The 26,494-nt window shown below is 45.0% G+C and overlaps 1 long non-coding RNA gene across 5 annotated transcripts in view; it reads left to right on the top strand.

Annotated features, from left to right (window-relative positions):
• LOC149123313 (uncharacterized) overlaps positions 1-26,494 on the top strand; it is a 271,453-nt gene that overhangs the window by 132,546 nt on the left and 112,413 nt on the right. For 3 of the 5 annotated variants that reach the window (XR_016215738.1, XR_016215742.1, XR_016215739.1), the window contains exon 2: positions 17,950-18,077. This is a non-coding gene — a long non-coding RNA (uncharacterized LOC149123313). Of the gene's footprint in view, positions 1-2,936; positions 3,051-17,949; positions 18,078-22,454; positions 24,169-26,494 lie in introns of those variants that run through there. The other 2 variants (XR_016215741.1, XR_016215740.1) reach the window with 2 other exon arrangements.

The following is a 26,494-nucleotide window of genomic DNA, read 5'->3' as shown; positions in this document are numbered from 1 at the left end:
CCCACTAATACAAGCCAATGTTTATGAAAATAGTAGTAAGATATGCCTTTGAAGTTTATCCTGTTGCATCTGCATTCTAATAGATTTGCTTATGATTATTTACATTGATTTTTCTACCTGCATTGCCTTGAACCCATTTTATGGAATGAGAATCATCTTTCCTGTATCCCTGACAGATAATGAGAAGGCAAGAAAAGTCTGGAGTGAAGCTGGTTCTTTGTTTGGTCTGACAACCTTTCTTTATTCCCTGAAGCATGGGAGAATTTGCCTAAACTGGTGTGCAGACACCCATCTCTGCCCCAGCCCATCACAGTGGAAGTATCTGTAATCCCTCTTCCTGGGCGTTAGAGACACTTGTATTTCATGTTATCTGCAGACAGGTGTCTTAGAAAAGTGCCTTGGCTTGAAATTGTCTGTTCCATCATCCTGTCCATGGAATAGTACACAAAAAGATTGTTGGGGGGGCACACACACTTTTCTTTAAGTAAATTAGGTTTTCTTTGAAAGGTGTTCTCAGTCTTCCCCATGACAGGTGTGACTCCCAAAAGACACCAAGTCCTCAGAGATAAGTGAGTTCATTCAGTGATAAATGAGCTTCACCCTCTGAGCATCTCCTGGACCACCTGGGGGTGAGATTTCTCTGAGTTCAAGTTTGGCAGAATGAGGAATCAGTGCCCTTATGCCTGTCCCCCACCATGCTGGCACTTCAGGCCTGCTAAGGATGTGTAGTACTTTTAGTGAAAAAAACAATGTGTCCCTCTTCCATAGATGGTTTTAAAGGAAAATGGTTTGATCTTCAGAATTTGATAAGGATAAAACATGACTTCAGTCCCTAAAGAGATTCCCAAGCCATATCAACTTCTGTTGATATTCAGCTGTAAGCTTGCAGTCTAGTTAGAGACTCACTTCCAAATCTGTGATTATGCAGAAAGGCTCACTTCCAACTTGAAGAGGTCCTGTTGTGGAGAAGGATGCTACAATGAGTGCCAAACCTCCAGTTTAGACAGAAATCCCAACATTGATGTTAGAATTATATGAAAATCTTTACTTGCTGTGGAAATGTGAATGGGAAAGAGGACAAGAGCTCAGGAAATGCCAAGGATGGTTTCTGAACAAAAGGAAATCAAAATTCTAGGAAGGAAGCCTTTGACCTAAGTCTGAAGTATGTAGTGTTAGGCCAGGGTGAAAAAAGTGAACAAAAGGATTTTGTAAGTTGAGAATAAAGAAGGTGATGTTTAGAAGAAGGATCCCAATATGTTCAAGTGGTAAAGAGAAACCACTAATTGGTCCCCATGTACTAATATTATGCTCGGTGCTTGCTTAAGAATCACAGGACTCTAAGACAGATTCACATGGTGGTTTGGCTGGAGCATGCGTATAATGGCAGCCTGGGTTTGTACCCAGATATCACGATGTATTAGCTACATCGTCCTAGGCAATTTGTTGGCACCTCAGACCTTTGTTTTTGCTCATGGAATTGTGCCTGCCACTCATGGAGAGTTTGAGAAGGTTCTATGAAGTGGCACATGAAAAACACTTATCTTGGCTTAATAATAAATTCTCAATAAATGCTAACTGGTATGAAATCATGGTTTATAGATGAAGAAACTGAAGTTCGGAGTGATTCAGCAGTTTGTTCAAGGCATCCTTGAGAATTAACCTTACAGTGATTGAAAATCATTTGTTCAAATAATGTCTGGAGCATCTTCCCCCTCCTATGCTCTCTTTACCCTAGATACTGAACAAATAAGCAAAACTCTACAGCAACCTGTGAAATTCCTGAGGGGTCACAGCAGAGAGTAGGGTGAGAATGAGAGTGATCAGGACAGGTCTCCTTGAGGATGGAGCATGGGAACTGAATGTAATGCCCAGTTAGGACAGTAGTTCTTAGCTAAGGGTGACTCTCCTGCTAGGGGGGCATTGGCAGTGTCTGGAGACGTATTTGGTTGTCACGTTGAGGGGTCAAAGAAGGACTACTGGTATCTAGTGTGTGGAGTCCAAGGATGCAGCTAAATATCCTGCAGTGTATAGGACCCACCAGCCCCAAATGTCAAGGCCGACACACTTGAGAAACCCTGACATAGGCTAAGAGCTGGAGGAATGTCCCAGTCACACAGCCAAAGTGCACTGTTTTTGTTAAGACAGACCAGAGGGAAATACCCTCTGACACAGTGTAGCTTGTTCAAACTGATGATCCGCGGGGGTGAGCACAGGTGTTGATGCCTGGGAAGATCTGGAGTTGTGTCTGGAGAGAGGCCAAGTCAAGCTGGGTGGTGCCGCCGAGTCAACTGCATGTGCCTTGGGTGAGAGCAAGGCGGTCTAAGTGGGAAGCATGCATCTTGCAAAGTTGAGGAGGGCTTCAATTCTCAGATCCTCATCCATGAAGACAGCTACCAGCTACCCCCAGAGTTGCTAAACAGTATGCATCTTAAAAGCCTGCATCCTTAAGCTTTATATCTTGGCTATACTTTGTTTCAATCATCTTTAACTCTGTCAGAAAAATATCTCTGGGTGAAATTTTGGTTTGCAACATCTGGGTTGGAGACAGATTGAAATGACCAATTTTTTCACCTGTAAAGAGAGATGTTTGGACACCGTGATTTCTCAGGTCCATCCCAATTCAGCACCCCATGACAGTAAAGGGCAAGATACTCAGGTCGTCCTGGACCACATGGGGCTGTGATGTTAGGGAGATGTCTTCCATCCACCCCTGTATCTTCCACTCCTTGTTTCTCTGCACCTTCTAAACCCAAGCAAGAGTCAAGTCCCAATCCCACTGCCAAGACTCAGTTAAATAAGATGGACGGAAAAGACAAAAATCCTCCTTCGTCCCTGCTGCTCTGTGACTTTGCTTAGCACTTTGAATATTATTAAGTGTTTGAATTTCTTCCTGTGTCTTTTTCACTGAGATGACTGTCTTTCTGTTTCGTTGACAGCTTCTGCAGGACCAAATTGACAGCTCTTTAAAGGCGGCTGACGAAAAGCAGCATTAATTAAGTCATTGCCGGACTGTAATTGTGTTAAGAAGTAAAAATCTAATATGAGAAAAGGTTAGTGAGTCCTCTCTTGTGTCAGATTTTCTACTCCCTATGAATATTAATGTCCTTAATGAAGACAATCTTTGCCTCATCAAGCCGTTGTTCTGCATTCAGGTGCCAAACCCCCGTGCCATTGATTTGTTTTTAAAGAACAAATATGTCAGGAGAGAGTGACTGTCCTGTTTCTTATCAACATCATAGAGGATGCTTTTGTATTCCTGGGAAGAGTTTATAGATTTTGTGTGCATGTACAAGCTCTTGCCAAGCGGAGGGGGCTAGGAATGTGCAGGCAAAGTAAATGAGTTACAGTAATTTAATATGAGTGTTGGGGTTGATAGCATTAGCTCCTTTTCTGTGTGTGTGTGAGCAGTCTTCCTGTGTTAGTGGGGCTACGATCCACAGCCTTGGTGATAAAAATCTGTCCAGAAAAAGAGAGGCCTGCCGCTGGAGCCCTGAAATGAGCCTCCTGGAAAAGCTGGTCCTTCTCGCTGATGCCCCCCCCCCCCCCCCCCCAGCAATCGGGCAGACAATGGCGGTGCTGGTGAAGGCGGGGCCTTGAGCAGCTTGCAGGCCCTGAGCCTCGCAGCTGTGCTGAGCGCTCCGTGTCGCCTGTCCCCCTCTCCCTCACCTCTCCTACTTCCTCCAGCCAAACACAAAATCTCACTTCTCTCAAGAAATCTTGGAAAACAAGGGAGTGACCTTTTACATCTATGCCTGACTATTATATCTATTTTATCTGTATCTATCTATATGTGTTATATATTACCTTTTATATTTGTATTATATCTGTATCTATATATATAAATTTTAATATATTTATACTATATAAATTTTATATCTATATATATTGTATAATCTCATGTCTATATTATATCTGTATCTAATTGTGTATTTATACTATGTATAACCTTATATCTGTATCATATCTATAAACATCTATATTTTATATATAAATTTTTGTACCTATATAAACTATATATGTCTACTATCTATCTATCTATATTTGTATCTATACATCTTTATCTTGAATTCCTCTGTTTCGGAAAGGCCAGGGTATCCTTCCCACCTCTGTCAATATCTCAGTGATTGGAACCTTCCAGTAGTTAGAATTGGGTTGGGTTGGGAGTGAAGAGACTCCAAAGGAGAAGCTTGACTGTGAGCCTGTTGCTTGCCTATCCAGGTCTGTGTTGGTGTGGTGGTTCTGGGGTGGCCCAGGGCTCCAAACCCTCTGCCTTCCTGCTCGCCATCTCTGATCCTCCTTGGCGGGGATGGCTTCTGGGACTGCAGCCGCCAGATTCACTTGCAAGCTTCCAGGTCTGATGATTCTCATCCGGATCATTGTCCTGCCTCTGGTGGTTTGCATGTTCATTTCCTTGTGGGTGGAAGACTGACACCTCCTTTCCTTTCTGGCGGGCAGCCAGGACCTGCCGTTAGCTCCCAAAGTTCACATGGCTCCCTGCTGTGTGGCACTTCACAGCAGAGTCGGGTGCTTGCTTCCCAGCCAGCAGAAACTCATTCGTAACACTTTGTCTTTTAAACAATCCTCTGATTAGGTCAGGCCCACCCAGATAATTTCCCTTCTGTGTGACTCCAAGTAGCTCATTAGTAACCCAGTTACATGATGGATACCCCATCATGTAGACAGGCTGTGTAATGCCAGGACGTGAGAGTCTTGGGGGCCATCTTAGAAAATAGAAATTGAGGCTCATAAAGACTAAGGAACTTAACAGAGCTTCTGAGTGGAGTGGTCTGTGGCCACATGGACATTTTTACGACTGCAGATCCCTTGGTTATTTCCCTGGAGAAGATCATCTCACTTGCCAATATACCTAGAGCAGTTATCCGGGCCGTTGGCTTCACGTACAATGTCAGTTGGATGTAAAATACTAATTACTTCATTCAAGAAGTGTTTATTGAGGGTTTTCTATAAGCTGAGATCTAGATGGGAGAGATTCTGTTGTGATGCAGAATGGAAAAATGGTCTCTCTGGAGCCAAATGGTTCAAATTTGAATTGTGACTATGCTACCAGTTAGGTATGGGACTTTTTGCAACTCACCCAATCTCAGTTTACTCATCTGTAAAATGAGTTTGCTAATAGCAGGATTTAGTTCCTAGTGTTTTTGAGATACATAGCACTCAACCTTTATCATTGTTATGAAACATTTATGTCTATTTTTAATTGCAAACTTTTGGAAGTAAGGGGTGGGGCCTGGATGTTTTTTCATTGTACTTTCAAGCTCTTCCATTAAACACCAAGAAATATCAGAAAATTAATTCCTGTAGAAGATGCTGATAGCACTTTTCTGCCATGAGGCAGATTTTCTCCATCTTAACACAAACGCCTGGGCATTTGGAATAGAGAAAAAAAAAAACCTGCACATTTTCCTACGTCTCTCCAAATGCGCGCGGTGCCGACTGCTAGGCTGTTTCTTCAGAGGGGGAGAATGGAATTGGCTGCAGACTCCTTCCCGGCTGCCAGACCGTGGGAAGTGCGAGAGAATGTCAAAGCTGGCAGTTGACAAACAATGAGATTGTTCCAGAAGGAGGAGGACTGGCCTACACAGTGGCCTTCACAAATGTTTTTCTCAGCTTTTGATGAAGGAGGGGGTGGGGGGAATCCCAGCAAGGTATTCTGGAGCCCTGGGGTCACGCTTGGTGAAAGTTTGAAGTCTCGGGCTGTGCGGACCTTCAGCGTAGGAGAGAGTTCCAGTGTGCAGGTGACACTGCCATCCAGTGTCTCCTCCTAAGAGGAGAGAGAGACGCTGGGAGCAGTGCAAGCCCCGTGGGAGCCCAGCCCTATTTGGTTGTCTTCTCTTCCTGTAAGCAAAACAGTTCTTAGCCTTCTGATCTTTCTCTTAAAAACCTCATCATCATATCTAGGTTCTGCCCCTTAGAAAATATCCCTGCTTGCGAGGGTGGTTCCCTTACCTGTGTATAGCAGTGTCACGATGCACAGACCGTCCTGCAGTTCGCTTTCTCTCCCTTTAACCACGTTTCCGAGGTCCCCTCGTGCCCTTCATGTGATTCTTGCTCGTTCCTTTCTGGCTGCTGACTGTCCTCCACTGAACATCTCTGTTCCGTCTCTGGCTTCTCAGTGTCCTGAGCAGCTCTGCGATAAGCATCCTTTGGGAAAAGAATGAAACCTGGTTTGTCTGTCACTCTGCTTTTGTCATGTGGTGTCAGGGTTAGACATTCTCTGGGTTTTGTTTTTGTTTGTTATGATGGAAGTTTATTTCGTTTACCCAGAGAGTACACATTAACCTTACATCAGGCACAGGGCTAGGTACTGGGGGTATCACACAGTGAGACATTCTCCCAAACAGCTCACGTGGTGCTGTGTATGACAGCGATGTGTACAGGGGATTCTGATGACAAACAGCAGGATGTTGAGTGCAGACGGTGGAGGCGGGAGTGAGAGGAGCTTTCTCAGAAGAGGGTTGCCCATTCTAGTCCTGGGACCGGTCCTCCAGGAAGCACAGGCCCTTCCTTCCCACTTCGTTAGAGACCATGGGTGGATGACGGCTTTGACTCACTTGTCAGCATCACTGAGGGTGCTAACTGGATCCTTATATAAGGCTGTGAAGGGTGAGGAGAGAAGCAATGGGCAAACAATGGATCGTAATTGTTCATATATTAACCATTAACCTAGGATGTGTCTCAGAAATTTTGAAAGGTAGCATATTTTACTATGTATATCAATGCGTGAGTGAATGTGAGAGAGGGACATCTCTCTCCTGGTTAATTTAGTGACTACATTAGTTATGTTTCTAGACATTGAGGTTCCAAATTCTAATTTTATGATTAAAAGTCCTTTTCAATCTTCAGCCCCAAATTTGCTGTCATCACCCTAGGTTTCACTTAGTGTCTGCTGGGTGCTAAGCCTGTAAACAGAAGTGTCTCTTCTTTAATTTCTGCTCATTTTCCCGTCTTGAGCTGTGTGTTTTTCCTCTGAGATGCCAGTAGGTGTGCCCTATGCGACAGCAGTGGGAAGAGTTCAGTTAAGTCCAGGGCCGGGCGTGCAAGGGGGCAGGTCAGAGTCTCTTGGGTCCCACAGTCCCAGTTCTTCCTGCCGCCCACCCTGAGTCTGGCAAATCCCGACATCATATGTGCTACAGTGAAATTATTTCCCAAGCGAGAGAACATCAGAAATGATTCTGCATTGGGAAACTTCCATCTTTATTTTGAAAGGGCTTTAGTGGTTTCTCGCAGTGTGAACTTTCTTTAAAAAAGAAAAACCTGTGATTTTATGGGAGAAATTAGAATATATTCTGTGGTGGCTTTGTTTTGGGTCAATAAATAGAATGGAAGCAAAATCAAGACAAATGTCCTGAGCCGTAGTTTTTCACTTTTCTTTTATGCTCTGGAAAGTTAACTTAAAGCAAACTATTTGTCCCCAAGAGTGGGTGATAGGTATGCGAAAAGTAATTTATTGAAATGTAAATATGTGCATTTTATGCAGACAAGTAATAAAGTCAGGATGAGTGGAAATTTGTTCCTGAAATAGAAGTGCTATTGTTTATTCAATTGACAATGGGGTTCCTGCTCCTCACCAGTTAGATTTTCATGGGTATTGCTTTAATAAATGTCTGCTTAGGTTAAAAAAAAAAAAAAACACACCATCTTCAAGAAGAACATGGAAACATATTGTACTCAGGGATTTTAGAAAAATTTCTTATTTTGAAATGTAGAACAAGAACCTCCATTTCCAAAAAGACAGAATTTTCCCTCTTCCTTCCGCAAGTTCCACGAAAACTCTGGAAACACACCTTGTTCCATGCAGAGAGGTCATCCAGAAGTTCATGAAATGCACATTAAGAAAAACTATGCATGGATTTCAAATTTTTTTGACACAAAAATAGCTTATCTTGTAATTCCATGTTTCTACAAGTACCGGTGCATGCGCGCACACACACACACACACACACACACACACGTGCACACAAAGACTCTGAAAAGCAAGTGGAGAAGGCAGGTCATCACAGGAACCCAGGACTTGGGAATGGCAGAGTGGTGAACCTCCCAGGCTTTCTCAGGGCTTCATGTATCCTCAACTTGGAGCTGAAGAAGCCAGACACCAAGCACAGGGAGACAAAAGCCTGCTCTCTCTGTCCAAAGGACCAGGAGAAGGCAGAGCCTGCTAACAACAGAAAACTTTGAAATAATAACCATTCTACTTCACCCTGGCCCTAATGCATCTGTGCCTGCCAAGGCCAGGTGGGAAACTGAGATCCCCACTCTCACTCATTGTTACAAGGTGTTGGTGTCCAAGAAGCCCAGTGGAGTCTCAGGACTTCCACCACTGCCCAGTAGAAATGATCCCATTACCTCCCCAATGGGATGTCACTGCAGGACCCATAGGAGCAGTCCCCAGGTGCCCCTCCCTCACCCAGTGAAGGTAGTCAGAGGAGCCCAGTGGGGAGCTAGCACTCCCACCTACCCAACAGAGACAGGAGTCCCAGCCTCCTCGTTATTGGTGGCTGAGTGGGGAACCTGGGCTTGTTCCTGGGACGGGAAGGAGGTGGCTATGAAAGGGCACTGAGGGATCCCTGTGGCATTGACCACGCTCTGTGTCTGCATCCTGGCTGTGATTTTGCACTGTAGTTTTACAAGATGTTGCCTCTAAGAGAAACTAGGTCAAGGGTACGAGCTTGCTCTCCGTTGTTTCTCAACAGCTGCATGTGAGTCAGCAACAACCTCAAAATAAGAAAGTGCCGTTTAACAAACGTGGACTGCAGAGGTGAAACGTGCCGTCTGGTCTGCATTCATGGCCGTGTTCACAATCATTTCTTTCTTCACAAAGGGATTCAGGCGAGCCTTCCCGACACAGGGCTGCGAGGGTCTGATGATGTGCCGCTTTAGTTTTTGCTCTTAAGGATTCATTCATCATTTGAGGAAATACCAACATGGAAAGCATTTAAAAAAATCTTAAAAATGGGATACTTGGAGAATCCATATTTTATCACCCTAAAATCAACTGGTAAGGAGTAAATGACAAAAAGGAAAACAAACAAAGACAAAAACAACAAAGAGCATCATTTGTGTCAGGTTCCTATGCAGTGTAACTCAAGGAACTGGCTCCACTGAGAAATCACAGCGATGAGCCAGAGACTACAGCCTCTCTGGGTAATGGAAAGTGGGGCCATATTTCTGTCTGTGTTGCCGTCTCCTTAAATCCCCATGGACGCCATCATCTTTCTGCATTGTGAGGTGGTTTAATGAATGTATTTTCATGGTGTTAGCCTACACTTGCACCACTCTCCATGTGAGGTATTACTTCACAGTTTCTCTTTGTTCTGGTCCAAACTATAAAGTCATTCAGTTTGTATTCTGGTCACCAACCTATTCCGCCTCTCTAGGTCCACACAGGTCACTCAGGCAAGATTCCGAGCCCTCCTGTGTGTGGTTCCAACGCAAGACCAGCTTCGGTGGCACAGAAAGATGCCCCTCGCAGGACCTCTTAGTGCTTCTGTGTGTGCATTGCACAGTCTCGTGGAAAGTCCTCCCTCAGGTCGGCGCCGCGGCTCACTAGGCTAATCCTCCGCCTTGCGGCGCTGGCACACTGGGTTCTAGTCCCGGTCGGGGCACCGGATTCTGTCCCGGTTGCCCCTTTTCCAGGCCAGCTCTCTGCAATGGCCTGGGAGTGCAGTGGAGGATGGCCCAAGTGCTTGGGCCCTGCACCCCATGGGAGACCAGGAGAAGCACCTGGCTCCTGCCATTGGATCAGTGTGGTGCGCCGGCTGCAGCGTGCTGGCCGCGGCGGCCATTGGAGGATGAACCAACAGCAAAGGAAGACCTTTCTCTCTGTCTCTCTCTCTCACTGTCCACTCTGCCTGTCAAAAAAAAAAAAAAAAAAAAAAAAAAGTCCTCCCTCAGAAAGCTGCTATCTCGTCTCTCAAGTGTGAACTGTTTTTGCAGTGGTTGTGAGTTGGTGATGTTTCCAGATTTACTGCAAGGTAGACTGAGGTTTCTCAATTTCAGTTTTGCACGTGGTGACAGTCTGTGACAAAATTTTTACAGATCTTCAATGAAGTAACAGGAAGAAGGGAAACATAGCACGCATTTTACAAGCCACACACTTTCCATTTATACGGCCTTTTATCCAGAGTGTGTTTTTCCTATTTTTATTCCTTAGAATTACTTTTCTTGTATGCACAGGTATTTCTTGTTGATGGTCATTACATCTTGCTTTTTAATTATCTTGCTTTGTAAAATAAAAAGTGGTTGCTGCATGATGGTCTCCGCCTCTTTTCTATGCAGCATATTTGTGATTGAAAACAAATTACCAGGGGCCGGTGCTGTATAATAGGTTAAGCCTTTGCCTGCATTGTCAGCATCTTGTATGGGTGCTGGTTCGAGTCCCGGCTGCTCCACTTCCAATCCAGCTCCTTGCTGGTGTGCTTGGGAAGGCAGTGAAGGATGGCCCAAGTGCTTAAACCCCTGAACCCGTGTGGGAGAACCAGAGGAAGCTCCTGGCTCCTGCCTTTGGATCAGCCCAGTGCCGGCCATTACAGCCATTTGGGAAGTGAACCAGAGGATGGAAGACCTCTCTCTGTCTCTCCTCTCTGTCTGTAACTCTGCCTCTCAGATAAATAAATAAATAAATCTTTTAAAAAAGAAAACAATTGCCAAAAATTTTGCAGACTATCAATTTGAATTTTTAAAAGGCAAACAAATATGATGACTGAGTGAGCTTCCTGAAGTTTCATGGAAACTAGGAGCCCACCTACCCTGCTCATTCTTGGAGAGTCACAAAGCACATTTGTATTTTATAGGCTCTAAAAGTTTAGCTGCAAAGAAACCTTTTTAAAAATTATTTACTTATTTGAGAGGCAGAGGGACAGACAGAGAGGGATCTTCCATCTGCTGGTTCACTTCCCAAATGCCTACAACAGCCAGGGCTGAGCCAGGTGAAGCCAGGAACCTGAAACTTAACTCCGGTCTCCCGTGTATGGCAGGTGCCAGGCAGCCAAGCTGTCACCTGCTGCCTCTCAGTATGCACATAAACAGGTAGCTGGATTGGAAGCAGAGGGGTTGAACCAGGCACTCTGGTATGGGATGCAAGTGACCCAAGAAGCATCTTTTTATTTTTTTAAAGATATATCCATTTATTTGAAAGTTAGAGTCACACAGAGAAGGAGAGGCAGAGAGAGAGAGAGAGAGAGAAAGAGAGAGAGAGAGGGGTCTTCCATCCGCTAGTTCACTCCCCAGCTGGCCACAATGGTCAGAGCCACACTGATTGGAAGCCAGGAGCAGGAGCTTCCTCTGGGTCTCCCACAAGGGTGCAGGGGCCCAAGGACTTGGGCCATCTTCCACTGCCCTCCCAGGCCGAAACAGAGAGCTGGATCAGAAGTGGAGCAGCCAGGTCTTGAACCGGCACCCATATGGGATGCTGGCACTACAGGTGGCGGGCCTAACCCACTACACCACAGCACTGGCCCCAAGCAGCATCTTTACCCGTGTGCCAAATGCTCATCCAGATGCTCTTTTACTTATTGTTAACCCATTCTTAAATCATTCCACTCGAGACTTGCTACATCTTCTCTGCATAATATGTATTTGTTTCGGGGCTGGCGCTGTGGCGTAGCAAGTAAAGCTGCCACCTGCAGTGCTGGCTTCCCACATGGGCACCAGTTCAAGACCTGGCTGCTCCACTTCCAATACAGCTCTCTGCTGTATTGTAGAAGACGGCCCAAGTCCTTGGGCCCCTGCACCCTCGTGGGAGACCCAGAAGAAGCTCCTGGCTCCTGGCTTCTGATCAGTGCAGCTCTGGCCATTGCAGCCAGTTGGGGAGTGAACCAACAGATGGAAGACCTCTCTCTGCCTCTCCTTCTCTCTGTTTAACTGTGACTTTCAAATAAATAAATAAATCTTTTTTCTTTTTCTTCTTTTTTTTTTTTTTTGACAGGCAGAGTGGACAGTGAGAGAGAGAGACAGAGAGAAAGGTCTTCCTTTGCCGTTGGTTCACCCTCCAATGGTCACCATGGCCGGCGCGCTGCGGCCGGCGCACCGCGCTGATCCGATGGCAGGAGCCAGGAGCCAGGTGCTTTTCCTGGTCTCCCATGGGGTGCAGGGCCCAAGCACTTGGGCCATCCTCCACTGCACTCCCTGGCCACAGCAGAGAGCTGGACAGGAAGAGGGGCAACCGGGACAGAATCCGGTGCCCCGACCGGGACTAGAACCCGGTGTGCCGGCGCCGCAAGGCGGAGGATTAGCCTAGTGAGCCGTGGCGCCGGCCAATAAATCTTTTTTCAAATAAATAAATCTTTAATATAAATATATATATCATATATATATTGCATATATATATTTGTTCCACAGTCTACATTTTGGGAAATGCTGCCATCATATTTGAGTGCAGAAAATTGTAGTAGAAGAAATTTATGAGAGTCAGGAATACTTTTATGAAAGTAATGAATTTGGGGCAAGATCATTTGCAACTGAAAAGTTGTCTTTGCTGCTGAAAGAGGTCAAAGACAAATATATAATTAATCTCTGCAAGAGACTGCAAACAGATGACAGCATGTCCCAGGCGGCTGGTGTCAGTGTGTAAAATTGGTAAAGTTCAGACATTAGGGCGTGGTGGGAGTGGGGTAAACAGCAAGCACAAGACCTATTGCTCTTCTTTGGTGGATTGTCATCATGGAAGAAGGTGGAATCAGATCTTTCAGATCTGTAAGACAAATCTGAGACTCAAGTTTTCTCATGAAAAATTTTTCATCTTTTTCAGCATTGACAATTAAGAGCTAAAAACAAAATGTGAACTCTGTGTGTGTGTGTATTATGTAATATAGATATAAAATACGCATTTGGTATATATACTTACAGGTTGCTAACTTACAGCCTATAACCCTTTGTTTGTTAGGAAATTGTTGCTGGGATTCTTTTGCAATAAATATCACAATAGTATCACAATAAAGTATCACAAATAAGTATCACGATAAATAGAGTGAGAAACTGTATTATGTGAAAAATCACCATGATACAACTGGTAATTCTGCACACACTAGGAAGCCATGAATGTTTAGGTTCAATAGCCAATTAGGCCAAGATGGTGCTCTTCTGAATTTCCCTTCCTGAAAGGTCAAATCAATCTCATTTCTTTTTTTGTTGAACGACCAAATCCACCTAGGTCCCTGCCACACTCTTTCTTCCTGTTTCTTTTGCTCTGGGCTCTCCTCCAGCAAATCTTGGCAAAGAGTGATACCCACGTATGCACCTACTTCTGGTGCTGCATCTTGCCGAACATTTGCTGTAGGCAGGCGGCAGATATGGTTCAGCCTCGGAGACTTCTTATCACTGCTGGTCTAGGAGTGGTGTGGGGATGACAGCACTCAGATTTCATGTATGCCCGAGCGTCCATTTGAAACAACTACCACCGCAACATCCCAAGTCCTAGGCAGGCACACAACTCTGGACTTCAGATTAAACAATTTTAAAAATTACAAAACATTATTCTCCCCTATAATTCTTTGGGAATTATCAACACTACCATCTTTAATTGGCATCTGCCCCCCAACTGGATCTGAAAATACTTTGGGTGATTGGAAATGAAAGACTGGCCACTCAGTGTCAACACTCTAAATATTAATTGTGAGAGCTTCCAACACCTAGAAGTTTTCACGCTGGCACTTCCCAGCGGAGGACGATGTTGTTCGCTGTCCCTTCTCCCTGTGACACCCAGGAACACTTGGCAGTGTCTCGAGATATTTTTTTGACTGTCACATCTGAAGGAGGGGCTGCTGCAGGCCTCAAGCTGGGAGAGATAAGAGATGCTGCTAACTCTCATGCAGTGCACAGGATGGTCCCACAACAAAGATTCGTCACGTCCCTCGTATTGATGGTGCCAAGGTTGGAATGCCCGGGTGTGTGCCAGGCTGAGGGGCCACAGCTTTGCATCGGCACCACACAGGACCAGGCTACCTACGGAGACAGGAGGGGGTGGTTCTCTTGTCCTTCAGCACTTGCCAGATGGTGGCATCCTCCAGAACCACCGCTGATGTTAGCCCATCTCGACCTGAATACAGTGCAGGAAATCCCGGTGATGGGTAACGGGAAGCTCTCACCTGGCCGCTGCTTTATAGTTCCCCTTCTTTGTACACATGGGAAAAGATGATGTGTTCCTGGAAGGCAGCTGTGTGCCCTGAAACCATTATGTCAAGAATTTGACTTTTTTTAAGTCCTTAAAAATGAAAAACGAACAAAAACCATTGTCCCAAGCACATGACACCTCACTTTGATTCTCTGTCCAGCTAGTTCCTGGGGTTTGTTATGTCAGGCACAACGAGGAGTGTAGAGAACAAGAGAACCAAGGACTGGCAGGTTTCCCTGCAAAGGGCCACAGAGTGAACACCATGGACTTGCAGGCAGTGTGGTGTCTGTCACCACTACTCACCTCTGCCAGTGTAGCTTGAGAGCCCCAGGACTGTGAGTAAATGAATGGGAGAGGCTATGTCCCAATAAAACTTTATTTACAAAAAACATCCCACTGGCTAGATCAGTCTCATGGCTATAGTTTCCTGGTCTCTGGTCTAGATGAGCGAGACAGGCATCATTCAGGTCAATGTTTGATGAATAAAACTTCATCTGTTTGATGAATAAAACTTCCCCTGGCTTTCTGTGGTCATTTCTCAGAGAACTCCTCCCTACTCCCTATTCACCCATCAGAAATTGCCCCTCTAAGTTTTCTATCTCACCATTCTGCAGTGTGAGCTTCATGGTGCACATGCACCAAACTATCGTGTTCATACTCATATCCTTGTTAAATCTTTTTTATTCTTGCACAAAACCAGTCCTGTCCCTCCCTCCTAGAGCAGTGCTTGGCACAGAGCAATCACCTCGCCCCCCATACTCTGTAAGGAAGCTTACCAGAATGTGCTTAACAGTGGGATTTCAGCTTCTGGGGAGGCATGAAGGGCTCGAGGTTTTCCCTTGGTCACTGTAGACTACCACTGAAGGAACTACTATTTCAAGCAGCTAACATTAAATTATGAGAAGTTTAGGCCAGGCAGTGTTCTAACAATTTATGTGTGTTAACAGTTTTATAAAGAATTAATAGTATCATTCATTTTGTAGATAAGAAAATTCAGAGATTACAAACTTGCCCCAAATCACTAGTCAGTTTGTGATTGAAAGCCAGGGCATCTAATGCTTTCTTAAAATAAAAATATTTCTTTCTTAAAACAAATTTATTTTGAAAGGCGGAGAGCCAAAGCCAAAGTTAAATGATAATGATAATAACAACCCTACTGTCCCCAAAAGCTTCAGAGAGAAATCCTTGAGAAATGAATAAAATTTAAAAATGTGACCTTGCCACCTTTGGCTTGATTTGGGGAACTCAGAATCTGAATCTCCAAATGCCTAAGGCACAGCTGAATGGGGATGTCTTGGAGCTGTTGGGAGGCAGAGCCCGGGCTGGAGTTCTCAACAGGGACACCAGCCCAACACTCCACAGAGTGGCACAGGCAAGTGACAATAGGGCTTTATGGGGCAGTATAATAAATGCTGCCAATTTTTATTGCCAATAAGTACTTATTGCCAATTACATATGTGTGAAACAAGACATCATCCCTGGCCTAAAGAGCTATCAGGCCAGGAGAAGATGAAACAAAGGAATGCCAATGGTTTGTTTGTGTGCAGAGCAGAGTGGGGTGGGGGAGGGGAAGAGCAGGGTTCCAGGGATGGGTGCATTAGTTTCAGGAGTGTGGCAAATAGGATTCGGACTTTATGAGAGGCAGGTGGCCTGAGGACAAGGTTATCATGAATGCCAGTCCTGCAGTGTCATTGAGACAAGCCCTTCTGTGGTTATGTGTGGTCTTAACACTCATGCCCTAACAAAGTGTTTCAGAATATAGAATGGTTTGGACTTCAGAGTATTTGCATATAGATAATAAGATACCTTGGGGATGGAATCCAAACTTGAACTTTATTTATGTTTCATATACACTTTGTATACACCTCCTGAAGGCAATTTTGTGCAATATTTTTAGTGTGCCTATGTTTTTCTTTCTAAACCTGATTTTATTTCTTTAAATTTACTTGAGAAGCACAGGGGGTGGGGGAGACAGAGAGAGAGAGAGAGAGAGAGAGAGAGAGAGAGAGAGGTACCAATAGACCAAGAAAGAGATTTCTAATTTACTAGTTTACTCTCCACATGCCTGCAATGGCCAGGGCTGGGCCAGAGCCAGGAGCCAGGAGCCAGGAGCCAGGAGCCAGGAACTCAATCCAGGTCTCCTGTTTGCCTCCAGAATCTGCATTAGCAGGGAACTGGAGTCAGGAGCCAGAATTGGGAACTGAATACAGGCAACTTAACAGCGAGGACTTCAATTTTTCCAAAATCATACAAGAGAGCCAGATTCCACTCCAGGATCCATGGTTCATGCTGTAAAACACTGTTACTAGAACAGGTGTGACCTGGCTCCTTCCCCATTTTCCAGATGGAGAAAACAGGCTGATAGAAGGGCAGTGACTTCTCTGAGATTTAGACCCTCCTCCGCTTTGCCTGGCTTTCCTCTCCCGGACTGCTAAAAGAATTGCCTTTCTAAACGGAGCTAATGAATACTGGTCAGAGTGTGTTAGGCTAGGAAAGGGCTGGGGAGCAGAGGTGAGAAATTCAAGATATCAGCACAGCCTGGGTATGGCCAACAAGGCACAAGAAAGAGCTGGCTCTGCTAAGTGGGTAGGTGGCAACTTGGAAATGACATTTTCCAGAGAAAAAGGAGATGAAAGAGGTGGAGAAGTAAGGCCATTTTATTATTAATCGTTTCAAATAATTTCAAGCAGGTATTTTCCCCCTAGCTACTAATTTCTAGGAGGTTTTCACTCTTTGAATCACACATTGATAATGGTATTTCAAGTTCAAGGTAGAACATTTGATCACACACTCTGACCTCTAGTCTTGAGGACATATGCTCTGAACTTCCAAAGTCTTCTTCCAGGGGTGGCCATTTGGTACAGCAATTAAGATGCCACTTGGGATACCCACATGTCATATCTGAGTGCCTGGGTTACAGTTCCAGCTCTGCTCCCTTTTCCATCTTTATGCTAATGTGCAGCCTGGGAGGCGGCAGGTGATGGCTTACTTGTTGGGTGCATGCCACCCATATGGGAAACCTGGATTGAATTTGAGGTTTGGCTTCAATCAGGCCTAACCCTGGCTGTGGCAGGCATTTGGAGAGTGAGCCAAACGATGGAAAATAGTGTGTGCTCTCTCTCTCCCTCTCTCTTCTGCTCTCACTCTCTTTCAAATAAAATAAATTTATTAATTAAAAACCTTCTTCCAGAAACAAAGTCAACCATTCCATTAAATAAGTCCCAGATATCCAGGCAGTGTGACCAGAATAATATAGAATTACTTAAAAAGGAGACTTTTTGTGAGAAAATATACTAAGGACATGTAAAGTCACCTGTTTATGTTAGAACACTGAGAGGGGCAGTAAGTGAAGTACTTTGGGGCCACATTGCGGGGAGAGGGCTGTGGGGCTGCCCCTCGGCAGGATGCTACCTTCCCTCAGGCAGCAGCAGGATCTCGCTCCTGACTGAATTCTGGCTTTGAGACAGGCTGGGTTCATGTTGTGTGACTCCCACCTTTTTCACTTGGGACTGCTAATTCTTGACACTAATTTGGATATGATCTTTTATCATTCGTTGATGCTTACTTGGGCCAGGAAAGAATCCATTTTGTTGCCCAATTGAAGAGCTCTTCTTCCTCTTACCTCGAAACTGAGAGGCTTGATCCGCCACGCTTCCCCGGCTCTTGGAATGAAAAATCCCTTATGGGGGGTCTTCAAAAGTTCATGGAAATGCATTATATAAAACAAATACAGAAAACTATGCCTGGATTTCAAGATTATTTTTTTGGCACCATTTTCTGTGAATTTTTGAAGTGCTTTGTATGTTCTCCTGCTTTTCCAGGTCTCAGAAGACCTGGGCTTTGCCTGCCTTCCTGGCTTCACGTCGGTCCTCTCTCTTGGTCTCCCTGGCTCCAGCCTCTTACCTTCTTCCATGTCCGTGAACCAGAAACACCGCTTCCTGCTCCTGCTGTGAGTACTTTGGGGCTGGGATCATCTTCCTTCTTGACTCAGCCTGATCGTTTCCAGTTCATCCTCTCAGTGTCAGCCCTTCTCACCTCCCCTAAAAGGAGCCATCTTCACCTGTCACAGATGAGGGGACTTGGAGGACTTCATGGGAAAGTGGAATTAAAAGTTAATGAGAATTCACTATGAACTTTTTGAAGACCCCTTTTATTATCAAATGCCATTGTTCTCTCCTCTCTAGAACTTACAAAAATTAGAATTAAATATGCATGTGGTTGTTATTTATTTAGAATTCCCAACAGGCTGCCAGTGCCCCATGTGAGTTACCTAAGGCATCTTTAGTGCCCAGTGCAGTGCTTGGCATGTGGTAGTTGCTCAATAAGTTAGAGGATAAATAAATGATGAATGAGTAGATAAATATTTGTTTAATCAGTTGCCTTATCTCACTAATTATGATTTGAGGAAGTAGTAAAAACAGCAACTCAAGCTCTGAATTCTGACATTTATATTAAGATTTACATAAAATATTTGCATTATTTTATGAAATATTGTTTTTACCAGTCTTTGACAAAAAAATTTAAGCAACTAGTCTTAAACATATCAAGATTCTCCTTTATTGCAAAATATCTATCTGTTAAAAGCATATACTATCATCAGAAAACCAGGACAATTTTGTTAGGCAGTATCCCTAGTGTGGTTTTTAGAGCTAGGTTTGCTGGATGTTAGAGAGACAAGAGTTACATGATCAAGTGCAATTGGGAAACTAAGAAAATGTTTGGTTTAAATTTTGTAATGTGCATTATAAAAACCAATGAATGGGATTTAGAATGAGGTGCTAAGTATATCTGACCGCAGAAAATCACCTTGTTTTAGACCCTCTTTTGCAAATGTCATTAAGTGTAAGGGAAGGCGGGTGAATAGTTCATACTATGCCTGCTTTGGGAGAAAGGACTGTTGATTTTGTAGAGAAACTCCACCTTTCCCACAGACCAAATTCTATGGATTATGCTTTTATTCTCTCACTCTTTTCCTCACATGGGCAGCAACTGCCCATGAAACGCCAACTGTGGGTCATGGTTTGACCATCAACACTCACTCTGCCGATAGAGTGGAGGCCTGGTGTTCCCAAAGTCACATTCCACAAGCAGCTCTCACTCGGGGAGGGGAATGGCAGTGGCGTAGGGGTATGTCACAAGGGAAATCAGTGCTTTACATGACACTGGCAATGCAGGAAGTGGAGCAAGGAGAAGCAATGTTGAGATCTAGAAAAATAATCAGATTCCAAAATGCGGCCTCAAAACTGGATGGTTGAGAAAAACTTCGAGGGATTAGCTTCTAGCTGGAGACCATTTTGGAAGATGAAATCAGGACTGTATGTTAGCATGGGGGCTGATGGACAACAAATGACTTCATAATAGTTCATTTCTGAAACCCAGAAGAACAGACCCTGCCGATAGGTCCTCGTGAACACTCTGGTGAGTAATATTTCTGTTCAGTTTAATGACTGTGGGGCATGACTGGTGAATGTGATGGTAAACAGGGTAGTCTTGTAGCCTCAAGTATTTTTAACTAAGCAGAAAGGGGGAATATTTAGGGTATAAAAAGCACATGAATTTTATAATAAAAATAGCATGAGTGTTTGGTAGATGGAGTTTAGGTCTCTCCATGGAATACAGAGTTAAACAGATTACCATATGTTCCCTTCAGGAGCATTTGAAAAATGAAGAGCAAATGTGTTTTATAGAATGATGTTCTTCATAATGCAGATAGCCACTGATTTGAAGCTGCAGCTAAAATAAATATGATACCTTTTGAGTGCTATTCACAGACACTAGTGACCTATCAATTTCCCTATCTCAGGAAAAGCGAACTGGAGGATGACAGCTCTCTCCCAGAAGAATGGTTGATATACATTAAGTGGCTGTGTCTCTGCTTCTGATTATTAATTGTGGCTAATACAGAGCGAGGAGACGTCCCCAGACGATGCAGACACTTCTGGGGCTGGGGAGGTCTGCAGACAGTGGAACGAGGCCCTGCTTTGTTGGTAGGAGTTGCAGATCTGGTTTCTGGGTACACCAATAGACCTTGAGGGCCAACAAGTTAAACTTCAGAGACTACATTTCAGACCTGGAAGGGGTCCTACCAATGTGTTACCATGATTATACGCATTTGCAAGGCCTGTAAAAGCAAACTGTGTGAAGCTCGGTTGGTTAGGATGCTCTCTATGCCATTCCAACTCTCCCTTCCTCATGTTTTCCTTTGAATTTGGTGGCATGGGAATTCTCATCGGCATTTTAAGGTGTGGTTATTGGAAAGGTGAATCGAGGGTGAATTTATGTGGAAGACAATTTATGTGGGAAAGGTCTCCGAAACTTCATGGAAATGTGTATTATGAAAAAATTATGCATAGGTTTCAAAAATCTTCGTACCATCTTAGAATTCCATTTTCCACAAACTCCTCAAGCTCCCTTGTAGGAATAATTGACATGGATTTCTGTCACTTTCATTGATGGTTAAGGTACTGCTAATGCCTGGTGCAGGAATGGATTCAGGAACACTCCTACACCCATGTGCCCATGGAGGTGATGCAAGGGTGGGCAGGTTCTGGTCTAGTGTTAGCACTGCAATACAAACACGTCCCTAGTGTCTGTACGGCACTGGATGGTCGAGGAGAAGTCCCATTTGCAGTGTCAGGAGCTGGACACTAGTCTGGAAATTCCTTCTAAGCATCAGACATGTCCCCTGGTAAGTGGAGAGTTTGATTCTCATCAGCATTTAGTGAAATAGAAGTACTCATTGTTGCCAGTATGCAATTATAAAGGGACCACATGTTATTCTTCTTTTGGATGGAGTTTTTTAAAATTTTCGTAATTCAATTGTTTAAATTTCTTGCTGATCTGACACAGATTACTAATATAGTTGAAGATAAAATAAAACTCAGTACTTAGTATCTCAGTGATAAACTGGTAACTGGGAATCCTTAAGTCCAAGAGTATTTAAGATTAGTCACTATACAGGGCCGGTGCTGTGGCGCGCTAGGTTAATCCTCCGCCTGCAGTGCCAGCATCCCATGTAGGTGCTGGTTCTAGTCCTGGTTGCTCCTTTTCCAGTCCAGCTCTCTGCTGTGGCCTGGGAAAGCAGTAAAAAGATGGCACAAGTGCTTGGACTCCTGCACCTGCATGGAGACCAGAAGGAAGCACCTGGCTGCTGGCTTCATTCAGATCGGCGCAGTTCCAGCCCATGCAGCCATCTGGGGAGTGAACCAACGGAAGGAAGACCTTTCTCTCTGCCTCTCTTTCTTTCTCACTATCTGTAACTCTACCTGTCAAATAAATAAATAAAAGTCTTTAAAAAAAAGATTAGTCACTATACACATAAAAAAACTTGAAATTTCCCTGAAATCTTGCAACTCACATGTGAAAGAAACCTGATAGTGGCTTTGCCAAGTGTGACAATATTCTAAAAATGTATACGACATCACCAATAATGTGTTATAAAGCTCACATAAATATTTGTAAACTATCAATAATAGAAAAAGTTTTGATCAACTATGCTAGGAGAAACACCAAGTTATTTTTTTCTCTATTGAAAAATATTTTATAGAATCTTTGTCACAAAGAGATGATCAAAGAGCATGAAGAAAAAAATGGAAGAAAAATATTTTAGATGTCAGACAGTTAATAAAATATTAAGGTATTTCTCTAGATTTTGTGATATCTATGGTTTGTTAGCTTTTTAAAATTTGTGATTCACCTTGATTTGTTCTCATTCAAATGAATGCTCACATCTTACCTAATTTGATATCAGGGACTTGGATCCCTTGTTTTAAAAGAGGATCCGATTGAATAAACTGGAATATCAACAAAACCTGAATCTTGCTCCATGGCCGGGTGATGCTGAGCACTTCGTCCAAGTTGGTCTCTGTTCCCTCACCTGGAAAATGAGGAGGCAGTAACACCAGCAGGTGGTGTTACCTGCGGAGGGAATATTGAGCGGATGAGTCATCAGACAGGGCTTGCGTAACCACATTTGTGGATGGATGCAGTTTATTCAGAGCCCACAGAGGCTGGAAACATCCTGAAGGAGCCAGGGACCCCCGTGGCCTTAATTAAGCTGCTCAGCACCTGTGTAGAACTTGCAGCTACTGCCCCTGGGGGCCTTGCTGCGTCCAACCACCATGGGTCCCCTCTCCAGGGCCTTGGGAGGATGAGTTGGAAGAGATAGGGTGAGAACAACTTGGCAGTTGTCTCTGAGTTCCTCCCTCCCTTCTTCCCCCCTCCCTCCTTTCTTTCCTTCCTCATCCTGTTCCCCTTTGCATTTTCCTGATAAAATGGGGGGGGGGTGCTGAAGTTGCACTCCTGCTGCCTCTGTGGTTTCTTCCAGGGCAGGGGACAGCGGTCTCTCCATCAGACACCTGTTTTGCAAACATCAAGAGGCAGAAGGCAGAGTGGCTGTGCCTGGCAGGCACTGCGGGGCCCTGGGCCCTTGTGGAAGGCACTTCTGACTCCTGAATCGGGAAGGGTCCCTGAGGCCAAGGCCTTCAGTGGTGGCTTCTTGATTCACCACAACCTGAAGCTTTCCAGGTGCCACAGCTGCAATGCCATTCCAGGACTACAGGGCTGTTCAAGAAGTGACTCCTAGAAAGTGATCCTCCAGGCCTTGCCGTGATGTGTGAGCACTGGGATGCGATGGATTTTCTCTGCAGCCACATCTTGACTGTTCCAGAATGGCAGGCAGATCCAAGTTCCAAGGCAGCTACCTGGAGCCTTTCTCTACCATCTCACCAAATGAGGAGGACCAGAGGGTCACTTGCATTCCAACATGGCTGGAAGTGGCAGGAATTGCCGTTAGCCACCGTGTTTTATATGGAGGAGAGAGAGGTGCTTTAACGGCTGGGACCAAGGCTGACCAGAGCTGTATGCTGTACCTGTATGAAAGTAAAGTGACTTTTGACCTGTATCTCTGGAATCTAAGATTCAACTTCAAGGAAAGGGAAGATGTAAGCCCTCAAGTCAATCTTATGTCACCTGGTGAATGAAGGCTTGACAATTAAAGTGAAGGTTACAGATAGAAAGTCAACTGTACTTCTGTGCACCCCTGACCATACGGACTGAGACCACACACACTAGGGAATAAACGCCACTGTGGGTTGAGTAGTAACAGCTGCTGGTCATGGTGTCCCCTCTGTTCTAACACACACATTCCACTGACTTCCCACCAACACAGTGAGTCAAGATGTTTACTTTCTCCATTTGACACACGGAAGAAATCAGACTTGGGATTTATAGAGGGAGAGCCTCTCAAGTAGAGGAAGAAGTGTGAGAAAAAGAGGTTTGGAAAGAGTTAAATAGTTGGTTGATTGTTAAATGACTGTGTGCTATAAGACCATATTGTCAGGATGGGAGCTGAGCTCTCACAGACTCATAAAGGGAGAGGAGACTCAGCATCTTTCAGAGTGAATGTGGGGTCACCCTCTTCCCTTCCTCGTCAAGGTCATAGTGGCTGCTACGCAAGCCCTGTGTGCCCATCTCCTTCCACGTGGATGCTGCAGAGAGTCCCCCATGAGCTTGGTTGTCCAGGAGCACATGGGCCCACCTCACCTCCACTTATGTTGTTCTTGGAGTGAGCTCAGGGAGATGTGCCCACCTCCATTGCAGTGGAGAGAGATGGGCTGCTCTCCAGAGCAGATGCCTAGGAATGCTTCCTCCTCCAGGGGTATCCTGAGTGGCCACTGCACTGCTCTGGCTGAAGAAATGCAAGATGAGGGTCACTCAGAGCCCCTTCCCGGTCCTGAGTCATTCCCAGGATCAAGGCAGTGCTGGGACTCCATGCACACACAGGGTATTCTTGCCCTATTCATGGAGAACCATGCATTCCCAAACCCCCTGTATATTTCCAGTTTCGTGATTTTTGCCTTATTCAAATTCCTTCTATAGTCGGGCTGTGTCTGCTCACTAATTGTGCTTAACTCATATTGTCCTAAAGTAAAAATATCAATGATATAAAGAATTTAGTGGCAAGTTAAATTTTTCTAAATCTACTGATTCATTCCTTAGCAACTAAAAGTTAAAGGTTTGTTTATTCCCTAGAATGGTGTTGTCCGGTATTCAAGGGATGGGTACTACACGTTAAGAAACCCTTGTGTAATCAACAGTTCTCACACTCACTGTTGTTTACTGATTCCTCTAGCTATTCAGTTACTCACAGAGTGAGTAATTAATGAAATCAATTTTCAGTAGCCATTTACCAAGGGTCTAAGGTGCTCGGGTCCTGTGCTGTTTGCAGAAGGGATGCAGATACTAGTCAGGTGATTCTTTGCCCTGGGGAGTCCGGTGAGGGAGCCAGCCCTGCGAACATGCAGTTCCAGCACAGGGTGAGGGCGGTGTCTCCGATAGGTGTGTAGCAGGGGTGTGGGAGGCCTGGGGAGTTGATTCTCCCGCAGTCAGGTGATGCCCCGAGGGCACACGTGCAGCCCTAGCCCTCCTCCCTCCTGATAGAGTTCATGATGCAATCAGTCCTGGCTGTTGCCAGGTGGTGTGCAAGTCAGCGAGGGAAGGCATCTCTGTTGCGTCAGCTGGTAGAGAAAGTGCCAAGAGGAAACAATTCTGCCCAAAAATGAAGATGCTTCACGCAGTGCTTCCTGCAGCCCTTTCTTTCCCTTCTCCCCTATTTCGTTGGCATGGTTTCTAGCATTATGGAGATTAACAGGCAGGCACTTGACACAGTGGTTAAGGCACCAGCACTCTTTACTGGAGGGCCTAGCTTTGAGTCCTGAGTCCATTCCCAATTCCAGCTTCCTGCTAATATGCACCTTGGGAGGCAGTAGGTAATGGCTCATGCAGTTCGGTCTCTGTCACCCACATAGGAGATCTGGATTAAATTCCCAGCTCCAGGCTTCAGCCTGGCCTAGCCCTGATTATTGCAGGCATTGGGAAGTGAACCAGCAAATGAGAGGTCTCTCTGTCTCTGCCTTTCTACCTTCCATACAGATAAATAAGAATTTAAAACACATAAAATCGATTGTGGGGCCAACGTTCTAAGAGAGACAATCCTACAGATACTAATTTTCCTGTGAGTGTGGCAATTGCAAGGTGTTATGAAAGCATGGAGACTATGCAAAGTCAACTCTGAAAAAGCTAAATGGAAGGGAAGATTCAAAGAATATGAAAAAACTGGTCCAGTGGGGGGGTGCAGGTGGTGGGAAAAGACGGCAGAGGCATGCCAGCACATCCAAAGGCTTGAGATGGGATGAGATTGGCAAGTTTGTGGAGCAAGACGCCATCCTGCACTGGATGCTGGTGGAAGATAAACGCGGGGGATGCAGGAGACGGAACTGGGAGGGGCAGGCGACTTTCCAGATCACCAGGGACCCTGTAGGCAATGTGCTGTCCATCTTGATCCTAAGTGTGAAGGGGGAAAAGTGGAGATTTTAGGCAGGGGAATTTCCCAACTTGATTTACGCCAGGAAACTCTCTGATTGCAGTGTGGAGAATGAATTGGCAAGGGCGTGAACTCGAGCTGAATGCTCCAATCAAGAGAAGGAAAAGTGCTAAAGAAGGTTGACGAAAGTGCTCAAGTGGAGGAGGAAAGCATTCCGAAGGGGTTCTCTAAGTGAATTAATTGCCAAGGTGATCCCCCGGAGAGAGGCAGGGGCGAGGGTGCTGCGGAAACCAATGCCACAGTCATAGTTAGGGTTCCTTTGAGTTCCACGCTCTGGGAAGAGCCTGGAGTTGGGAGCGCAGTAGTGAGGGCTCATCTCCTGCCTTTATTTCCTTGGCAGCTTGTCCCTAGCCTCTCAGTCCTGTATTTTTTTTTTCAGTCACAAAGTGAAGAAAACAGCAACACTGCCCTTAGAGTGTCGGGTTTAAGTGAAGAATTCTTGGAGATTCTGGCGCAGAGTGGGTGCTCAGGAAAGGGTAATATGGGGAGAGAGTGGCACGTGCTCTTTTTCTCCATCGTGCCCGCAGGAAAACAAGCTTTCGCATCAGTTTTTCAGTGTATTCCAGAGAAGCAGCCATACTGTAAAAATATTCCTTCTGATATGCTGCACATTATCGTAAATGGCATTATTCATGGATGTGTCAAAGCCATAAAATAGGAGATTTTGAGACGATCACAGCTGTGAATGATTAATATTTTCATCCCAAGATGCCGCAGAGGTACCGAGGCTATGTTAATTATTACATGCCTCAGCCCCGTACTGTAGGCTTCCTCCCCAAGTGCCTGTTACTTTGCTTATATGCTGTGCAGCTGATGGGACTGGAAAATTCTCCACCCAGAGCACACAGTGGATCGCTGGCAGTTCCTCATGTCTCTCGTAACTGCTTTCTACTTCTGAGGGAGGCGGGGAAACCACCTCAAACCCAGCCGCCGTGATGCGGCTTAAGCAGAAACGTTAGTGGAGAAGTGCCTTATCAAAGACG

The sequence above is a fragment of the Oryctolagus cuniculus genome, chromosome 11 (assembly GCF_051225735.1).
Source record: "Oryctolagus cuniculus isolate XC-2025 breed Fujian yellow rabbit chromosome 11, ASM5122573v1, whole genome shotgun sequence".
NCBI classification, from domain to species: Eukaryota; Metazoa; Chordata; class Mammalia; order Lagomorpha; family Leporidae; genus Oryctolagus; species Oryctolagus cuniculus.
Note: the sequence above shows the minus strand (reverse complement) of the source record. Positions and strands in the feature narration are given on the sequence as shown.